This window comes from Watersipora subatra, chromosome 9 (genome assembly GCF_963576615.1).
Source record: "Watersipora subatra chromosome 9, tzWatSuba1.1, whole genome shotgun sequence".
NCBI classification, from domain to species: Eukaryota; Metazoa; Bryozoa; class Gymnolaemata; order Cheilostomatida; family Watersiporidae; genus Watersipora; species Watersipora subatra.
In genome coordinates, this window is record NC_088716.1 from 13,441,960 (window position 1) to 13,448,476 (window position 6,517).

At 38.5% G+C, this 6,517-nt stretch overlaps 1 long non-coding RNA gene across 1 annotated transcript; it reads left to right on the top strand.

Annotated features, from left to right (window-relative positions):
* Positions 1-2,434: 2,434 nt before the first annotated feature.
* On the top strand, positions 2,435-4,742 carry LOC137404686 (uncharacterized). Its single transcript, XR_010979732.1, has 3 exons — positions 2,435-2,595; positions 4,223-4,360; positions 4,546-4,742. It is a non-coding gene; the product is annotated as an uncharacterized lncRNA (long non-coding RNA).
* The last annotated feature ends 1,775 nt before the right edge of the window (positions 4,743-6,517 follow it).

A 6,517-nucleotide genomic window follows, 5' to 3' on the forward strand; every position in this document is an offset into this window, starting at 1 on the left:
TGCTCTTTTTTAGCCGAGGTATCCAGCAATGGAATGTTAGACAGAGAAGGTCATGAGAAAAAGGTAGCAGAGATTGAAAGAGAGGAAATGGAGGTGCGGAGGAAGTCGAAGGAGAAATTGGCTAAGCTGAAAGCCAAACGGGAGGCAGCAGTCATGGAGTTGGAAAATGTCAAGGCTTTCAGGGTAGTGGTGCAGGAGTTAGCCGAGGTTCAGAGGAGAATTGCTGGTAGCAGACCTGCACTGGTTGCAGGTGAGGTCGAGCTAGATAGGTCTGGGCCTATGCCAACTCCCAGCTCTGTGGTGCCATCCCCTGTGCAGCCGGTTACGGCCCAGGTGGAGACCTCCCACAGGAAGCCTGTCGAGCCTGCCTCTTACTGGGGAGAGCGAGGTAAAGACGGAAGAGACGGAGATGAGGTTGAGGAGTCATTACTGACCCAACCAAAAGACTCCGGGCTTGTCAGGGTTGGTGGAAGTAGTGTTGGAGATGTTGGGGGAAGGAGTGTTGGTAGTGACAGTGGTCACGGTAAAAGTATTGGTAGCGGCGGAGGTCAGAGTGGTGGAAAAGCCAGTGCAGACTGGCAATGGAGCTGGCAGTAGCGAGAAGAGTACACTGATTTATACAACAGTGCGAGTGGAAGATCAGGAGAGTAGTGCGGCCGAGTACAACAGCAGCCCCGGGTTGCTCGGGAGTGATGGTACGCAGGAGGTGTCGATGGAGGAAGACCTGGGTTAAAGCGTAAGGTAAACTTCACCAGCAAGGTGAGTTGATGAATGAGTCCCAATGTATTTCTGGAAGGTTAGTGGCCCATACAAAAAGAGAAAAGAAAAAGGGCATGTTGTATAATCGAGCTGGTGGGCCGCGGGCTACGCTAATGCCCGAGGTCATGGTAGTTACAGGTAGTTACGAGAGGTCACGGGAAGTACGAGCGGTTACAGGAAGTACAAGAGGTTACGGGAGTATAAAGGCGTGGGGAGATTGAGAGAGCTTTCTTCTTGGCATCAACCGCATGTGAGTACACATCGATTTATATAACAGTTAGAGGTAAGTTAGGTCAGTCTTTTTGTAACTATATCAAACGATAAAATTACCAACTGGAAGGCCTGGTACGTTGGAAAACTCCCACACGTATGCAACCGGTGAAAAAAATACATCACAAACTTGAGCATTACTCATAAGCAAATGAGTAGACAAATTGTTTTATTATCTATGGTCAAACACCCTATAAACAAAAATATTCCAAACATCATTGCATTAGTACAACTTTGTGAGTCAAAAGTACTTTTTAAAACTTGTAAATTGTATGACAAGCAAAATAATATATATAGTCAGTAAGCCACCTCCAATTATTGTTCAGTTCCGCTCCAGTTGCATGGATATACACTGTGTAAGTTGTGGGTTATAGAGTTGAAGGTGCTGAACAACATGGCAGGTAGTAACTCACTGCAAACCGGCACATTCACTCAGAATTAATGATTTTTTGAAGAACTAAAATTGAGGAGTTGCCCTCTCTTGCCAAACGAATTTCGGCCATTTGATTGGTTTAGAGCGCAAGGTCGTTTATGAGGTAATACAGTGTGCGGAGTTCTAGCATTTATTTATATTGAGAAATTGAGTTCCAATCGACATGTTTTTGATTTCTGAGTAAGATAATCAGCATTATGATTTGTTGCTGCCACTTTCAAGGCACTAGCCAAAGAAATCTACACAAACAACTGATTCAGCAATGCTATGATAAGTTGCTGAAGTATGCCAAAGACTGGGTAGTTACTAATAAAGATTCAGAAAGAACTTTGTGCAAGGAATTTATACATTCTTATACTTATGATGATGTTGTTGATAAGTCCACTGATAGCAAAGCTGAGCTGCCTTTAATCCACTAAACCTGCTATGGAAGGATAACCAGCTTAGCAAAGCTCAAATCAGCCCAACAGTCAAATGTAAGTAATCTTATAATTCTGAACTAATCTGCAGTACCTAATGTTTTAAAAGTTTTAAATTACATTTATTAAATTAAAATTACAAACTATGAGCTAGGTTTTCACTGTTGTTTAGACAACTCTGAATGATGAATGAAATGTATGAATGCCTGCATCTGGTTAAATTTTATTGGTACATGTTTCTTTCAAGATTGTAACTCATGAGAATGAAGATCCTGAGTCAACTACTAAACAATTGCGCTCCTCATCCTCAATAAGAGCTGAAACTACGCTACCCAAACTATGTGTTATTTGTGGAAAAAAGGAGTGGTGGACTAAGAAAACTGGTAAGCGCATCAGAGATGGTCTACTAAGGGCAGAGACCAAAGATGCTGGTAAGTTAGGTAACCTTGGCATTATGTTTATCACAACCATGGTCTACCGTAAAGACTAATTAATCTAGCATTTGTGATGATTTGTTGAATTGTTATGTTTGTTTTTACAAGGTAAATTAAAACAAGCTGCTGAGCTAAGAGCTGATCATAGCCTCCTGGTACATTTTCTCTCTGCTGACACCGTCGCTCAGGAGATGTGTTACCACAGACAGTGTTACTACCAATACCCAGGGCTGAAATGATTGTATAACTCCCACACACAAGACACGGGCGCATCATCCAGGTTGGTGTAATCACTGTACATTGCTATCTGTGTGAATATGAACATTATTGCTGGATGTTCTGTACCCAACTGCTCCCATCATCCAATATCAACCAAAGCCAGAGTACAAACTAATATGACGTGTCCACCATATACTTAGATTTTAGCAAAGCATCAAATGAAATATGAAAAGTGTGTAAATTGTGATTTACATCAATACTTAATATGTAGAATTTAAATTATTTATAACATGCCATAGTTCAGCTATACTCTGTTTCTTTTCAGTGAATCTTTACTCAATCGGGTAAAAACCTTATATATGTAATACTGCACAATATATAGATTGTGTGAAATGTGGCTATTTCTTTTGGAAAACAGTAGAAATGCCCCGATTCTAAATTCACCAGCTGATTCAGATACCAATCCGATATATTGATTCTCATTGAAAAATAATCCGATTCAGATCTTTTGTGTTGCACAGATAGTTGTTCTTTTTATTATGCAAATTCAAACATAATGCAAAGAAAATATAAATGTTAATGTATTTATTTGTTTGTATTTATGGAAAAAATATACATGTATATGCATATTCACATACTGACATACCGTGCATGTAGTAACAAAACAGTCCGTGTTTCTTGTAATTTGTAAATAAAGGTAATTACTGTTAGTGGTACAGTTCTCTCTGTGATAACGAAGTCCCTCTTTTATTGCTGGATGAACTGCTGTGCAAGTTTAGAGCAAATCAGCGTTTGTTTTAATTACTGTTAGTGATTCAATTCTCTCAGTAAGAAATATCTTTCTTCTATCACTATCAATGTAGCCAGTCGTACTGAAGGGCGATGACACAGATGATGAAGGACAGGCTAAATACCGATAAGCCACTAGGGTTACCATTTTTATACGGTACAAACGATACATTGTATCGTCAGGATCAAGAAAGTGATAGATAACTTTATACACCGACTGTTTAAATTACTTTCGTAATGTTAGCAAACAGAAATATTACACTGCGTTTTTGTCTCCATATTTGTTATCTTGCTCGTGATTGGCTGCAATAAATCCTGTCGCCGTAATTGGGAAATACCACACTTTGTGATTACGTCCTGACTAAAGCAAAAAGGTTCCTTAGCTGTGTTTATCAGGCTATAGACATGAAATAAATTGTGTGGCAGGCCTGAAATTCATTAGGTAAAAGTAAGAAGCTTGCCGCTGATGATTTTTTATTAGTGTTGCAGGCTAAAATACGGTTTTCTGCAAAATAGTTGATCTGTAAAAAGTATCGGAAGTTTCAGATAGTTTCAGAAAAAATCGGCCGATACCGATTCAGATACTTAACACCCATATCGGCACCGATACCAATTCCGATACCGAAATCGGGGCAACTCTACAAAACAGGATGCATAATCTATCACCTAATACACTTTCATCCTGTCTGTGTATGTGAAATCGGAAAAACTTCTTAACATGGCCTATGCTGGACTGGTGTCCTTCTAAACAATAAAAAAATTGATGATTGTTTCTTTGGTGAGGGAGCACCTTCTTATGAATTACAGTACATGCTATCTGAACATAATGGTACATGGGAATCTATTGCAACAAGCAGTGCCATATGCATTTGTAATAATGTTTTACTTATTTTTTTTAGTAACCTAGAGACACGACTCAGCCCTGCCTTCTGCCGGGAAGTGATCACTTATCGATTAGTCACCATGAAGCAGATCTTATTAATGACTCAGTTAAGAGAGCTCTACAATAAGTATGATGATGCCCCTGATATCGAGAGGTATGCATGATCAATACATAGCGCCAGTAATGAATTGTTCATTAGTTTACTCGGAAAGATGTTTCCTTTGTGAAAAAAAAACCAAACATGATTTGATTTGCAGCCAAGAATATCTTAAATTGCTCAAAAACCTGTTGGTTTGCCAATAATAGTTTACAAGCTGATCATCATACTTTTTTGTCTAGGTGCTCTGCAAAGATGGTATCTCACACAGAGTGAGGAAGTACTCAAAGATGCCTTTTGCTCATGTAAGGCTAGTAAATGTCAGACAGGACAATGTGGCTGCTATGAGCAGAACCTGAAATGCACCGAGTTCTGTCAGTGTTGTCACTGTAAGAATAAAGCTGGAGGAGATGACAACGACGAAGGAGAAATCCAAGAGGACAACGACTTTGATGGCTAATTTCAGTTCTGATGTATTTAAATGCATTATTTTCTTCATTTCCAACATAATCTAGTTTTAACTTTTCCATAGACCAGTGGATAATCAAACAAATCAACTATCAATGTTTTTTAACTTGTTTGATAATTCGCAAGGCATGTGCCAGCAAGGGGGCATTTCTATCCACCCCTGTGATTTTTTTACAAGCAAAACCTTTAGTTATACTTTCATTTAAAATATATGAGTGTTCAGTCAATAAATTTAAGAAAACTTAATGCTCAGTTTGATTTTAAATGATTGCCATATGTAATGAAGAGGGTTTGTTCGTATTTTTATACACCCCTGTTTTCCCGGCTATCGTGCCGGTTTGGAGCAAGTTACTACCCAGATTTGAAAAATTCAGGTTTTTTTGACCCAGAAACCACTTAAATTGTGTATATCCATGTAACTGGAGCGGAACTCAATTTTTAGGCCACTTTTTAGATAGTGGCTTACTGACTAATAACCTACATAAAAAATTCAGCACTGCAGGTGCAGACCATACCTTAAATTAAAAATGTATTTTCAATATCATACCCAACTAACCCCTTGCCATGATAAAAACAAAAGCCGAAGAGAAACAGCAAATATATCGACCTTACTCTAGTTTGGTTTTATTAACCAAAAACGGGTACATGTATATACAAACTCTGAAAAATGTTAGGATTTTGGGTTACTGTAAATGAAAAGCGTCAAACGGAATCACTAATATGATTTAGCTTCTCCTTTTGATAACGTCACGAGTGTGACAACTCCTCAATAATTACATCTTAATTTGTCATTATCTCATGGTCCTAATAAAACTTGATATACAAGTATACCAGGTCTAAATGAAAAGCCATGCAGGTGATTGAGTTCCTGAGTTCTAATTAAACACTATTCCTAGCATATCTTTCAAATTTCACCATTTCCGAAGACAAAATTTTGACTAGCACAAACCTAGGTATTCTGCTATGCATTGAATAGCTGCTTACTAGAATCTTGAGTATTCAAGCAGTACAGATGGTAGATAATGATTCACCTTTTTTCATGAATCCATTTAGTACCAATCGTGCGTGATTAGCATAAATTTGTTGAATTTTTATTTCGTGGCACTTTTAATTGAAACTATCTGTACAACACCATAGACGAAAATAACATACTGTAGAATCACTAAAGCGACGCAGATTCAAGTGAAACTTTATTGAATGGTTGATATCAGTCATCTGGTTATAATATTAAAATAGATCAGTCACAATATCGTTATGAGCACAATGATATAAATATGTTGGAAGTTGTCTTCTATATACAATAACTCCTGTGCAAGAGCTTGTGATAAGATAGCCAATCAGAAGTCTTTTAGTTTGTTTCAGGCGGTGGAGGAGTGTAGCCAGGAAATAGGTAGAGCTTTTTACCATTAGTTGGTAAACACATCAGGGTAGGCTGCTGTCTGCTGACTCTTGGATATCTGTTGTTAACCTCTATGCTTTTTGCTCTGACCTTCTTTGCTATCTACAAGGTGAAGCTTACTTTAGTGTACCGGGTAAAAGCCCTGCTTCAGTTGCAGGAGTATTATGGTAGACAGGAGAACAGGTTTGCGAAGGGGCATAAGTTCCTGATGGCTAGACATGCAGTTGGTGAAAGTGATAGAGAGTTCTTATAACAAGTTGAAAGTTTGAGCAGATATGATGAGGTAGCTAATAATGCTGATAGAGTAAGGTTTGCTCTAATAGTGGCATTCAACGGGTTGAGAGATA